The sequence below is a fragment of the Misgurnus anguillicaudatus genome, chromosome 2 (assembly GCF_027580225.2).
Source record: "Misgurnus anguillicaudatus chromosome 2, ASM2758022v2, whole genome shotgun sequence".
Lineage (NCBI taxonomy): Eukaryota > Metazoa > Chordata > Actinopteri > Cypriniformes > Cobitidae > Misgurnus > Misgurnus anguillicaudatus.
In genome coordinates this window covers 11,661,335-11,676,738 of record NC_073338.2, presented here as the reverse complement: position 1 = coordinate 11,676,738, position 15,404 = coordinate 11,661,335, and the positions used below count along the sequence as shown (strand labels likewise).

Below are 15,404 nucleotides of genomic sequence, written 5' to 3'. Positions count from 1 at the left end.
GGATAGGAAGGCTCTGTTCACTGGAGGGTACTGTAATATAAACTGTAAATTTAACATCTGTTTACATGCTTATTTGCCTCCCTAATGGTGGATCAGTCTGGTTAGAGAGCCATCTCATAATTTTAGCTGCTAATGAGACCAAATCTGCAGCCTGAAAGGAAATGTTAATAGGGATGCAGAATCGATAAGTGACCGGGTAATGCGCTTTTTAAATTAGATCAGACCAATTAGGCCCACATCGGAGAAAAATAATACCAGAGGCATATTTTTCTGACTTAAAGAGTAATGTTTGTTATGTTTTTTGAAGCAAAATAATGTCAGGATGTTCTGGTTATTGTTAAGGCATTGCTATGTGATTGCTAAGGTGAGTGGTTGTTAGTGCATTGCTATATGGTTGCTATAGGGGTCTTTGGGATGGTTGCTACGTATCGGTTGTATTATCTGCAAGCTGAAAAGGTTTAGATGAGTAACAAGTCACATGAATCAGGTTTTATACCATAAACATTGTGGTAACAGTAGCTTAGTGGTAAAGCATAATAGCATCTGACAAATGCATAAATGTAATAAACGTACAAAGGTTAGGGTGCACTAATAATCATGACCAATAATGAGTGGCCTACTTGACTCATGGTCACATGACCAACACAAAGTGGGCCATAATAATAAGCGATTAATGAATGCAAATCTTTCTCCCTCCGAGTTATCTTTGATTATTTTTTGTCTTCTGTTAATCTCTTCCTTTGTCTCTGGTTCTGTCATCTCTTGTCTCCGCTTAGAGTCGAACGTTGCTCTCGGTCGTAATAGTGCCTGCAGGCCTTGCCTTCAGAATCCAAACTCACTGCTATTGTTTCCATGACAACATGGGAGGCATGGCCAGAGGGCATCGCTGTATATTTGCACTCAGGCTTACATTTATCTCTCTCATCTCTTGCCCACGTTACGAGTTTGACGGCCTTCAAGTGTACTTATTGAGAGTCTGATCCAGCTTGAGGTTTTCTCTGTCAAATGAGAGATTCGTGTGGGACTCCACCACGGACGGTTGTCGTGTTAGATCATGCGATATGTGCCATTTGTGTTAATCATGCGAGTTAGTCCCAAAACTCCAAGCTTTTAGCCTCGGCCATTTAACTTTCTATCTGGCTATTGGTACGCTCCGAGGTGGAAAACACTTTGAATATGATGAAGACGACAGGCACGGCATATAAAGTTTATTCTTCAAAATAATGACACATCCAGCATGCATACCAGGAGCCCATTTTGGTATGGAGATTCAACCAACTCTGAGTTCAAACTTGAATGTTTACTTAATCTGAGATTGGAAAGATGAGTTTTCGGTTACAGAACGGCTGAAACAAGATAGTTCAATCGACTCTAAGCAGGTTGGCTCTGAGTTAAGCACGTGCACAAAAGCCATCATCAATGGAGCTTCGATATTACGATTCACCATGGCAACAGCACATGAAATAGAGGTCTGGATCGGATACTTTTCACTAGTAAAACTGGAAGTGCTGCTGCAAATGTACAGCAACTACAAGCATACATTCACAATAATTGCTGTTCGAGTCAATGCATACCTTTAATTTTTCATTACTGAGGTAAATAAATTAGTTTGAACCTTATATTAATTTTCATGCAGATGCAATCCCATGGTCAAAAAGAACATAAAAGCAGCTAAAAATGAAAGTATGCATAAGACTTTGGCATGAAAGGCATAAATGTTTCACATTAATTTTAAATACCAAGCCAGTATTCAAAATCACCAAAAGTATGTCAATGTTGTGCACAACACTACCCACTAGACCAGCGATTTTGATGAGTGAATTCATAAGAAATGTAAAGGCAAGTGTTTGGATATAAGAGCAAGACCATACAGGCCATATCTAATATGACTGCAAAGAAAATTATACCACTCAAATAAATGCACGTGGATATGACAAAAATCCACTTGGGGACTTAAAATCCTCTTATGACATAAATGCAACGTTAACTTCCTACAAATAAATGCAACGTCATCATCTACAGGATTCTCTATAGATGACATGACATTTTAATCACTTAGGGGCTGGACACACCAAAACTTTTAAACGCGGCTGAAAACGCCTTGAGGATGCCGAATGGCAGCTGTTTTTCAGCCGAGCGCTTTGGTAGCTGTGATACTTCAGCTGTGAGCCGGTTGGTTGCTGTGGTTATGTCCTGCCCCTCATCCACTGTAATTGGATGGCCGTGTGAGAACTGACATTGACGAGAGTAGGTTTTCACACAAAGTTGAATTTCTTTCCACTCTCGAAGTTCAGCGCCGAGCGCGGAAAAACCGCCGAGCGTCGAAAAAAAACGCTAGCTGCTGGCTTATTTGAAAAACGCTGAGTTTCCATAGGAATCAATGGAAAACATGCGCCGGCCGCGGGGGGAAAAGCTTTGGTGTGCACGCCCCCTTGGACAGTCTATGACCGGTCCTGGCACAGATGGCGCTCTGCTGTCTACGTGCTGTTTTTTGTTTCGCATGTAAAGGGTAAAGAGCAGCTCACGTGGTGTCTCCTGCATATGCCATGCTATCTTTTAACTGGCTGTAGCTAGCTAAGTTAGAGGAGGTTGACTTGCAGCACACACATGTGTTTTTTTTCCGCTTGGCAAGCAGACCGGACGTGACATGGGGGCGTGGCAGCATTGATTATTCCATTTTCTAAATGGAAGTTTGAGGTTGTGACTGAATTTCAATTGATTTCGATTTAAGATCGAAATCGTGACACCCTTACTCACTGTAAAATAATAAAAATAAATTTTTATTTTAACAATGCAATAGACATTGCAATGTTGCAATAATATTGCTATTGCGGGTTGTTTTGTCCAGGACAATCATGTTGTGAAAGTCTGAAATCGTGACAGCCCTAGTTTATACTCAGGGCTTGGGTTTTTAAAACCTAGTCTAAACTATTAATAAACTACATGTCGTAGTAGCAATGGCTTGCTGTGGCTAATTTCGAAAACAATGGAAGGTTTTAAATGGCTATGAAGAGTTGATTCTACACAAACTTTAATGGGCGGTTTCTTAGACAGGGTTTAGATTAATCCAGGACTAGGCCTTGGTTATATTAGGACAATTAAGTAGTTTTTTCAAACAAACCCAAAAAAAAAACAATACTTGTGTGCAAAACAATGTCACTAATAAATAAATATGTGGGGACATTTCACAGGACTTTTTTAAGATTTGTAATAAATCTTTGGTGTCCTCATGGTGCATTCACACTAGCCGCGGTAAAGGTGGCAAAAACCCGTTAATCGCGCGTAGTTGGACGCTTGAACATTTTGAGTTTACTCGCTTCATTCGCACGTGAAAGCCGCTAGTGTAATTCTAGTCATTCGAGACATTTACATGGCAATTCGCGTCATGGGGCTTCTGCAACTCTGCTTACTTCCTGTAATCACGTCACTACTACAGCAAGGTTCTGATTGGTTAACGCAGTGCGGAAATCCGCTGAAGTTCAGATTTTTCAACTTGCGCATTTCCCGCTTTCGTGCCATTCGCACCGCGTCTACCGCGCAGCAGGATGCCTACTCACGTCTATGCATTGACTTACATGTAAATCATCTGCGATTGCCGCCTCTACCACGTCTGGTGTGAACCCTGTATCAGAGTACGCATGTGAAGTTCTAGCTCAAATTATCCCACCGTTCATTTAATAAAATATCTGTGGGATATTATCTGTGTGCATGTTAAATTTCCCACACTGTAGGTGTGAGCAAAAATGTGCTGTTTTTGGGGTGTGTCCTTTTATATGCAAATGAGCCGATATCTGCACTAAATGGCAGTGTCGTGGTTGGATAGTGCAGACTAGGGGGTGGTACTATAATAATATGATCCATTTTTTGGCACCAAAATTCAATGACCTATTTTTTCACATGCTTGCAATAAATGGTTTACCAAATGATTTACCCAAGTTACTGGGTTGATCTTTTTCACATTTTCTAGGTTGATAGAAGCACTAGGGACACAATTATAGCACTTAAATATGAAAAAAATCCCCTTGAAGATATGTTTGTTCAATGTGTTTATAAATTAAGGCAGCTCAAACATGCATTTTAGTCTGAAACTGCTCCTAAAAATAATAGGTTCTTCAAATCCTATCCTAAGAACCACAGCACTTTAAAAGGTCCCTAAAGGCATTAAGCTGTAAAACTTTTGTCTTACCCTTAATTTTAAAAGTCCTGGAAGATATTTTCTCTAAAGTTGTGAACTGTGTGTCTATGTAAGAATGAGTGAGAAAGCAACAAAGACTCAAGTGGATTGTGGCACTTATATCATCCCTTGAACAGGGTTTTCACACAATCAAGTTTCCTCTCTGCAGCGGCTGTGTGTTTATCATTGGATTCGCAGCAATCACGCAACACGAAGACAGTAATCAAACACAGCATACGCCCACAAAACCTCGAGAAAAAATTATCAAAACACACATATGAAGCGCAATCATTTATCATTGCTCATCAATAGGACAAACAAACTGTCCACACTTCATACAAACTGCCCAAACTACACCCACTGTTCCTTAAATCAATACAAAGCCTGTGAAAGTCTCTTTCATGTGCTTGTGTGTCATCATTTGCGCAGAATGCCTAAACCTAGGCCGGTCCAAATGAATAGACATATCTGCTTGTTATTTAATCTCAGAGTCGTGTTCAACCGCAGTTTACTCGAATCGATTTTTGTCTTCTAAATGCGATCAATTTGTGTATCTCTTCCAGAGAAGCAACACTGTGCACTGATTTTATTTTAAAACTTGATTTATGAGATGCAAAATGGTGAATTGTTTTATCCCAAAATCTACAGAAAATATATGCATAAACAACATGATGCTTGCTTAAGGCTGCACTCACATCTTATGTCCTAAATCCTTATTACTGCAATGCGTCCTTGTCTTTTAACTCCTATTGTTCTCTTTGGCGACTCTCATTAGATTTGTTTATAACTTTTTCATGTTAACTTACAGGTACTGTATGCCACACATGTGCAGTGTCATGTTGGTTAACTTTATCGATTGCTTCTCTGTTATTTACAGCACACTCGTATGTTGTTGACAATGTGTCTGTGCATCTACATTTTCAGTCAATACACTCAGATAAGCCCGAAAAAGATAGGTAATAACCGGTATCTATGTAGTCAAACATTCACACACTTCTGATCAAGATTATAGACAATAAGGGTTTTATCTTGATATATGACACCCTGTTCAAATAGTTAGGAGTTGAGTGTCCACACTGTGTGGTTAATCACATACTTATGTGTCCAATAATTATGCTATATTTTTTATATGAAGTGGAGTTTGATTGATTAAGATGTGAACAGTTTTCACATTTTAGTTTGCTACTTTTTGCCCTTTTATACATTTTTCATCAAAAGATTAATCGCATTTAATTGCATACAACATACTCCCCTTCCACTTGAGCAATAGTTGGAAACTGCAGAATCTCTTAAACCTAAATCAAGGTCACACTAAACACAGACGATTGCCTAAAGAAGACATTTAGCCCTGAAAATGTAATTTAAATTTTTTTGTACATATTTCCTGTATTTTCTGTTTGTATCTTAATAAAATAGATTGAAAAATAAATATGGATAGACATTAAAACTTCTAAAACAACAAGTCTGTTGGTGGTGGCCTAACGTTCACACCAGACGCAGAAGAGGCGGCAAAAACACGCTAGTCGCCCGTAGTTGGGCGCTCGAACATTTTGAGTTTATGTGCTTCATTCGCACGTGAAAGCTGTTTGTGAAATTCTAGTCATTTGAGACATTCACGCGGAAATTCGCATCATGGGAGGGGCTTCTGCGACTCCGCTCACTTCCTGTAATCACATCACTACTAGAGCAAGCTCCTGATTGGTGAACGCGGCGCAAAAATCCGCCGAAGTTCAGATTTTTCAACTCGTGCGGAATGCGTTATCCTCGCCGTTCACGCTTACTGCGCCACAGGATGCCTATTCACGTTTTTGCGTTGACTTAACATGTAAATTACTTTTGCTTGCCGCCTCTTCCACGTCTGGTGTAAACTCACCATAATGCTACGTACGCATCAAACGTGGAGCATCATGTTACTCGCTCTAGATTACTCATGGGATTTAACTTCGTGTTATGTGAATTTTTAGCTCGAGTTGAATATTTTCAACTTGGGTGAAGAAGCGTTTGAGACGAATGATGCGTGTTTGTATTGACTTTGTATGTAATCTACTCGTGCAAATTGTTGAACTTGCGTCTGGTGTGAAGACTTTTGCACAGTACTGTATATATTAAGCAAACACACATTTTATTTATTTTGCAGTTCATCTTTTGACAGCCCTACTTTTTATAGTAAAGGGAGCTATTAATACCTCCCTGGGTGTATAACACATTGGGTGTATAACACATTTAGGGGTATATGTATGTATCAAATATATAAAAACATCAAATATTTTATGAGGGGGCATTTGGCCATTCTAGTTATTGGGGCGATATGTCCCCCTCAATGTCTATTGTGGTTACGGCCCTGTCAGAATGAATTTATTTCATTTTATTTCATCATCTGTTATCTGAAAACAGCATGAATTATGCATACAGACAATGTTGAAAAATTAGTTTGTTTATAAAAAAGTGCTTTATATTTAATTAAAAACTTGTCATTTAGGCTTTTATTCATGAAATTTACTGTATAGTAATTACATTGCCAAGGTAAACATAAAGAGTTACAAATTAAATCATTAAAGGTCCATTTCTAACCGATGTATGCAATATAGGGGGAAACATTTTGTTTTCTACAATTATTAGCTTTTTAAAAAAATGTACAACACTCCAGATTTTTATTGGATAAACATGAACTTGATTTTTGCTTGCATCTCCTCTTTTGTTGGATGAAAATCTCTGTTTAACCTTTCTTTTTATACTACATTGCAGTGGTCTCCAACATGGTGCCCGCGGGGTCTGTGAGTTGCCCGCCAAAGCACATACTATTAATAGCCTAAATTTTAATTTATTTATTTATATTAGCTTGCCTTCTTTTATGTATGTTAACATTTTAAACAATGATAAAACATATTAACAAGTGAAACAAAAAAAATGTAAGTAGACTATATCAAAAAAATAGCCATCCAGTATTGTTTTATCCATTGCTCATAAAAAGGTTGGAGACCCCTGGTATATTGGCTGCAAAGTGGCTGAGATATATGTAATACAATAATGATAGAAAAACAAAGGGGCAAGTTATCGAACAGGGTTTAGATTAATCCAGGACTAGGCCTTAGTTATATTAGGACATGTAAGTAGTTTTTACAAACAAACCATATAAAAAAAAACAATAGGTTAATGGTGTGCATCTTGAGACAAAACAAAGGCACTGATATACACTGCTGGGTCAAAAAGGGACCCATAAAATGTTTATATTTGACCCAACAAGGGATTAAAACAACCCAGTATTTTGGGTTGAAACAACCAATGATGGGTTAAATGCTACCCAGCGGGCTGAGCTCGTCCCTTTTTGACACAATGGTTAAAAATAACCCAGCATTTTTTAAAGTGTAAAAGATATGCCAGTGCAAGATGTTTTTAAATTATGGCAGCTCAAACATGCATTTTATTCTGGGACTAAGATAAGACCCAAAATGTACAAAAATTGCTTACTTTACAGAAGGACTTATTTCACACAGTATCCTTTATTTATTTTCAACCCAGTGTTGGGTCAAAAAGACCCAGCATTTATTAGATAAAATCTGTAGGAAGAAAAAATATAAATAGATATGTAAACTATTAATGGATGATATTGGTAGATTTGGCACTAATAAATAAATGCATCTCTTGGTGAAGTGTATGATTTCTGATTTTTAATTAGATACAGTCTGTCACATTTCAGTATAATCCAACGCAAATTTCAACCCTCTTTTTCCTGTAAGCATGCACAGTCGGTGACGAACCTGTTGCAACAAATAGCTAGTTGCATTGCATGCACTGTTCCTGTAATCTTATTCTTTAGTATTTTCTCTCTGCTGTTACCACACTAGTGTGCTTTCATTTTGCAGGAGTAAAGCTCTTATACATCCAGGGTGCAAAAACCAGCAGTTCACATCCATCTACCGTGCCACTCAATAGCAGGAGACAAATCTACTACTTCAATCATGATGAAAACTGCACATACAGGACAAATAGGTCCATGTGGACTATACTTCTTTCCCATTGCCTTGATTACATTCCTGTAGTTCAGTTGGTAGAGCATTGCGTTAGCAGGTTGTAGGTTTGAATCAAAGGGATCACAAACAGTAATAAATATGTATAGCTAACTCGAACACACTGCAGTTGCCAGATGCATAAGTGTAAATGTAAATGTAACTGTATTGCGCAATATAATGAAGTCTGAATAATGAAGAAACAATAAAAGTGTTGCATGCATGCAACAGTAGCTACTTCAAAGATGCAGTATATGTAAGACAGATCAATATGCAATATGTAAGTGTGTTACTAGTTAACCTGAATGCATGAGAGACAACAGTGCACGTGAATTGAATTAGAGAAAGTGTTGAAAAAGTAACGTGCATTAGGATCTATTAAAAATAAATTTCAGTCATCTTACCTGTAAAATGCTCGGTAATGTTTAATAGCCGGTCTCTATGCGGACTGTGTGAGGATTGAATTCAGACGGATTTTGGGACAAACGGCATGAAGAATGATGAATCCACGCTGGGACGGCAAACAAAGCGGCATTTGAGCTGCGATCCCGACAGGCCACCGCTATGTCCTGCCATTCTCCACAGATGCGATGTGTGAATATTCCGGTTAAATCTATTTAATTAATATTACAATGACATCAGCAAGCGTCAATTATTTACCGATAGATCACCACAAACCAAAATAACGTCTCATATTTGATACAGATTATGAATCCCACTTCTCCTTTTCCTGCTTCCTTATGAGCTCAGCTGATCCGACTACACACACACACACACACACACGCATCGCTCTCTCTCTCTCTCTCTCTCTCTCTCTCTCTCTTTCTCTCTCTCGCGCGCGCTCTATTGTTCACTGTGATTGGTAACGTAAGGCTCGCATCAATCAAAGATGACGTTCATTCAGTCTGTTTTGTTTCATTTCAACTCAGTTGAGTGCGCTGTTGTGCACTGTAAAAATATTCAAAATAAAAACATATTTTTAAAGGCAAAATTATTTACAAATGGCACAAATGTCTGCTTTTTTACATATAAACATATAAAACACAATGTACTGTAGGCTATACCCACATGGAAATACTGTAGTAGCCTAACTGTAATAACTGTATCATTTTATGATAATTATAATAAAATTATATGACAGACTATGCAAGCCATATCCATATTAAATGCTGTAAATTGATCAACTGTAATAAGTATGTACTTTAATATGGTTCAAAATCACTATAGTATCTAGGAAATTTATTACAGCTTGCTACTATAGCAATATTGTTTATGTGGATAGTTTGACAAACTGCTGCTGTCAGTACATATTTCTCTAAGGAGGAATTCAAAAGTCGTAAGACTGTAAGCTGTGTCGGTCATTTTATTGTTTTTTAAGCGAGGTCAATTGAACATTTACTTTGTTTAAATGTTTGCACTTTCATAGAGTTGTTATTGACTGACGTTGAGATTATTCCGCTCGCATGATTTCAGCACCAAGGATAGCGACACGTGAGCAAATTACTCAGCCTGCCGCCATGTTGATTCCAAAACGATTGTTTTGTACTGTTGCTGGTCATTCAGCCATCAAAACACAGAAAATGCATTGCGTTTTACAAATTTCCACAGAACTAAAAAAAAAAACAGTAATCATGGATTGTTAAAATGAGAAGGGATTACCTAATTTTGAGATAAGAGCATCGCAATGAGACATTACGGGGTAGTTTCCCGGACAGGGATTAGACTAGACTAAAATAAATGTAAAATCTGTCTAAATGAAAAACAACTTGCACTGACATATCTTAAAATACATCAGTGCCCTTTGTTTTGCCTTAAAACGCACACAGGTAATGTTTTTAGTAAGGCGTGTTTGTTAAAACTAGTTATATTTTCTAATTAAACTAAGGCCTAGTCCTGGTTTAAGCTAATCCCTGTCCGGGAAACCACCCCAAAATCTGTTTTGTTATTAGCCTGTTGGCTAATCATTAATTTCTAATTTTGTAACCATGTTTACTTTTCTTTAAAACACTAATATAGTCCTATAAACTTTCCTCAGGTAAGGTTTTTAAGCACATTGACCGGAATCAACAGAAGGAGGATTCATTTCTAACTAAATAACTTTTGTACAAAACTTTAGGGGTGCATTCATGGGGTTTTACCTCTAACAATACTTGCACAACAAACTATCATGTAAATAGCTTGTTATCAAATCAATCACATCATGTTCTTGAAAAAAAAACATAACAGAGAAAATACATGGAACATACGAAGAGTTTCATTGCAAAACGAGATAAAACCATTTTTTAACATTTTTGTCAAAACAAGTTTATTATTATGTTATCATGTTATTATTTTGTTTTATGGTGCTACTTAGCTGTTTTTTTTTATTTATGAAGGTTTAAATCAAAACAAACCAACTGCAGTTGATTGATATTAATTGGAATGCACAACCAAAAAACGAGATTTCTGAACTAATAACCCAATAACTAATAACTAAAAAAAGGAGTTATCTCGTTTTGCAACGAAACTCTTCAAACTCTTATGATCAATACTGGAGATGTATACTTAGTTGTTGTCATAAAATATTGTGTTGTTTCATTATATTGGAGTTTTAAAGAAAAGTAAACATTACAACATGAGAAATTTGTGATTTTACAGATAATATGTTATTTGTCTTGTGGTAATTTGTAAAACGATGTATGTGTTTTAAAGGCTCTCTGGACGTCCATCCCTCACAGTCTTGTTTTGAAATCAACCTGGTGCCGGGCTGAATAATATGGCCTTTAAAACAGAATAAAAACATATTACAACATATTGTTTCACTGTTGTCATAAAAAATATGTTCATGTGCAACCCTGTATCACGAAATAATGTACCTATAGTCACGTAAATTATTGATCCTTTATCGTGACACTGTCACGTATTTCCGCGTTTTGGCGTGACCCTATCTCGCATTTCAGTTTACGTGTCATTGTCACATATTTGTTACTCAACTGCTTTTTCCTATATTCGAACCATTGTCGCTTCGGTTTAGGGTTAGATTTGGTGGTTCCGTTAGGATGTCACTTTAAGTATCGGTTTATAAAAAAAAATCTGATTTCTTTTTTTAAATGTTCTGATTTTTAAACCATTCTCGCCTGGCGTTAGGGTTAGAGTTGGGTTTGGGTAAAGATGTAATTTTATGTAAATCTAACCCTAAACCGAAGCGACAATGGTAAGAAGTAGTACAAAACAGTTGAGTAACCAATACGTGACAATGACATGCAAACAGAAATGCATGATAGGGTCACGTCGAAATGCGGAAATACGTGACAGTGTCACGAAAAAGGATAAAACATTTACATGACTATAGGTATGTAATTTCGTGATACGGGGTGTCATGTTTGATCCATATTACACTTTACATATAACTAAGATAACTAAGTCATGTTAAATATATTACTTAACATGAGGCCACTGCAAACAATGCTGGCCTGTTTTGGCATTGTTGGGAAAAATTTGGACATTTATATGCATTTGACATATGCTTGAATCCAAAGTGACTCGTTGTTTAAAGAATATTTGTGATCTCTGGGATCAATCCTACCAACCTTTTGCACTGCTAATGCATTAAGCTATGTGACCAGTTATGCTACATGACATTTTTCTATGTTAATATAACCGAACACTATGAATATTACCCAACAATGGGTTGAAACAACATTTTTATGGTGCACAGTAAAAGTTAACGATATGCCAGATCAGGTAAAATATATTTTTTTACTAAACAAAAAGTACCATGTCAAAATACCAAAGCACAAAAAGTAGTAGTAATACCATAGCAAATTTTTGTGAATTAATCGTTGTAAGTGCATGTAAGCAGTGCTACCTTTCAATGTCTAATTACAACAAAAATAACCCTTTAAATGTAACGGCAAGAGAGTGACCACATTTCTGTAGCTGTAATTTCCATTGCTGTGTATGTGTGTGTTTAATAGAGAAATAAAGAGATTATGTTGTGACATTAAAGTGTATGTACCATCTCTCTATGTGTCTAAAAGGCGATAAATGATTTGCTCTTGGGTAACTCTCATCCTCAGCAAAGACAAATTGAGTGTCACCCGACTTTAATAATGCACATTCCCATGACTGATAATAATACGATTTATTTCCCGAACACCCTTGCCGCTAATGAATGTTTCCACCCGAAACAAACTCTTTATAAAACACAGCCACCCAGGTGACATCCTCCTTACCCAAGACTCAGTTATGTTTGTTCTCAGCTGATCCACTTCGTCATAAAAATAAGGGCTTGGCGATGTCATTATCCCCATTCCGCTAAATCAATAAAACAAGGTGTGTGTGCGTGTCACACAAAGCAAGGTTGAGTTTTCAACCAACACGATTGACACCAAGAATCTGTCGCCATGGTGATCTGATCCCAGACTGACATTAATGTTGGTTTATAAGAAGGAATTCTGTTTTCCTCTCCGTTTATTTGTTTGCGTGGAGAATGTATAGGTCTTCCTTATCTCTCCAAATAATCCCAGTAGATTGTTTGTTTTGATATCTGTGTTATTGTTTATTTTTGGGGAGTATTAAGCGCGGGGGCGATCAAAGCAAGCTGACCCACATTCAAATGCGTTTGTATATATGTCGATACATGGTGAGCTTGTTTGTGTGTACTGTACTTAAACAAACATATATGTGCAGCCACTATGCTGTGTGTTTTTGTGTATTTATTGTGTGAGTAATTACCCCAGGGACCGAACTGGCCTACGTCGACCCAGATTAGAGTAACTAGACAACTGTTTGGAGCAGATGAAAGATGCGGTACGCCGACACATACACTCGCAAACAAAAACAAAAACACACGCATCGGTTCATGGCTTCTTGTCTCTCCTTGAAGAGGCCTAAATAATAACATGAGAGTACTTCATTGAGCTGTTTTTGGAAATGCTCTTTAAGTGTAAATGAAAGATTGCATATTTGTTTGTGGTTGCAAATATTGTTTTTTTTTCATATTAGGAAAGAGGAAGAGGGGGGCAATAACTGAAACAGCTTTGAAGGATAACAGCATTGAAAGTCGCATTTTAACAAAGACAATATGAGCAGTGGTGTACAAACAGATGTTCCCTTTCAGTAATCTTTGGGGGGATAAAACAAGGGCTTTAGCAAAAGCGAAACGCTCTCTCTCACACACGCACGCACGCACACAAACACATCCGGACATCTGTCTTGTTGCTGTCTTCTTAAGGTCAAAGAATAAGCAGATTTGACTGATTGATGTTGAGCACTGTGTGTGTGTCTGTGTGTGTTCATCAAATGAATTTACAACTCATCCCAACACACACAACTCACAATCGCTCAACACAGCCGGCTTTTCACCAGTGACCCTTCAATAGGTGCATTACTATTTCAGAAACACGTTGGCCCGATCGATACGTTTCCATTAACGTGACAAACGACTGTTTTTCAACCGCTCTCATCTCGACAGAATTACAAGATGGCGTGTATGTCAAGTGTCATGAGTAATGCCCATTTCAAAACGACGTCTATCTGTCTGTCTGTCTGGAATTTCAGCCCAATTGTTTTTGATTTCGTTTATCCGAAATGAGACAGACGTTGCAGAAGCATTCATTTGATGTTAAGGCTTTGTTTAATACGAAAGGAGGCTATAGGGAAGAAGGCTACAGTAATTTTCTGTCTCTTTCAGACCAAGCTTTTTTTTCAAAGGCCCTTTCATTCATCTCCCTCAATGACAATGCCAGACTCAATCTGCTATAATTCATCTTTCATATTGACTTACAGCGTTTCTCGGAGGACATGAACTGCAGGCAAAGCAGAGACAAATTCAACAGATATGAATCCATAAAATGGCGGGGGACCTTATAGAAATGTAAATCTTATGCAATCCACGCTATGTGAATTTAAACAAATGAGCAACCCGGATATGAAGCTTTCATTTTTATATAGCATTCGTTCAGGTCATGTAAAAATCTGAAATAAAGAAAGTGGTACATCCAAGAGTCGCTTTAGCGTATAGTCGCTTTAGCCTATATTTACTGTAGCTTTTCTAAAGTAAATATTGTCATAAGGGTCAACACTATTGTGTTGTATTCACAATAGCTTAGGGTAGGATTGTGCAATTAATCATTTTTGATTCAAACAATTACAAAAACAAGATAATCGACGTAAAATATAAATGTACCAATACCAATGTGTCTCTTTTGAGGGCACCACTGCCCTGACATGTGTAGCCAGTTGCAACACTCACTTAATAATAAGGTTAAACAAATGCATGTTTTCAAAATCACAGAGTAATAGTGCTAAATAATCGTGACTATTTTTTTAAAACAAAATAATCCTGATCTTTTTTGCCATATTCGAGCAGCCCTAGCTTAGGGTTGCTTTTAACCCGGTAAATATTGGATAGAACAAATGTTGGGTTGTAAATAAACCTATGCTGGGCTGAAACAACCCATTGAAATGCAAATTTGATTTGGTTAAAAACATCCCACCAATACTATTCAGTACTGCACACTTTATGAAGTAAACTTTATGATATATTTCCATTAAGAATACAGCCACCATGTGCTGTAGGCTATATGTGGTGATGATCATACACAATATTTAAATAAATATAAATAAGTAAATAAATATTTAAATAAATATTTCTTCCTCATTTCTAAGTTGCTTTGGACAAAAGCTTTTGCAAAACGACTAGATGTCAACATTAAAATTATAAGATTTAATTGGCATACATGCCTTTCTTTGTATATTTTTAGAATAAGGGTAAATTGATGATATATTGTGTGCAATTTTATACATACATATATTATATAACAACAAGAGAGTTACAACAATGTATTGTACATAAATGTCGTCAGTGTAAATGATTAATATAATCCAAACTAAAAACAATAACATAAAGATAGCCAGAGAAAACAAAACAACCCCCCCCCACATATGTGGTGCAGATTACTTGTCTATATCAAATTTGCAGATAATACTAGAAGCCCTTAAAGCTTTTTTATTTTACATTTGTTTAATACATTACAATATTGCTTAAATTCGATGAAAAAAAAAAGGTTTACCACCAGACCACTTAATTTTATGTAGGCTACATGAAAAGATCAGTAATTGAATAATATATGCTTTGTCCTCTTCTATTCCACAATCATTCAAATAAATCATTATATCCGAACCATCCAATTTAACAGCTGTATTAAGTTTTCTTGTAATAAAATTTTCAATATCAACCC

The 15,404-nt window shown here is 36.8% G+C and overlaps 1 protein-coding gene across 1 annotated transcript in view; it reads right to left on the bottom strand.

The window, feature by feature from the left end:
- lrrc24 (leucine rich repeat containing 24) overlaps positions 1-8,969 on the bottom strand; it is a 53,873-nt gene extending 44,904 nt beyond the window's left edge. Inside the window, exon 1 of the mRNA XM_055201387.2 lies at positions 8,586-8,969. The gene's annotated coding sequence lies outside the window, so the exon portion shown is untranslated. The remainder of the gene's footprint in view (positions 1-8,585) is intronic.
- Between the last annotated feature and the right edge of the window lie 6,435 nt (positions 8,970-15,404).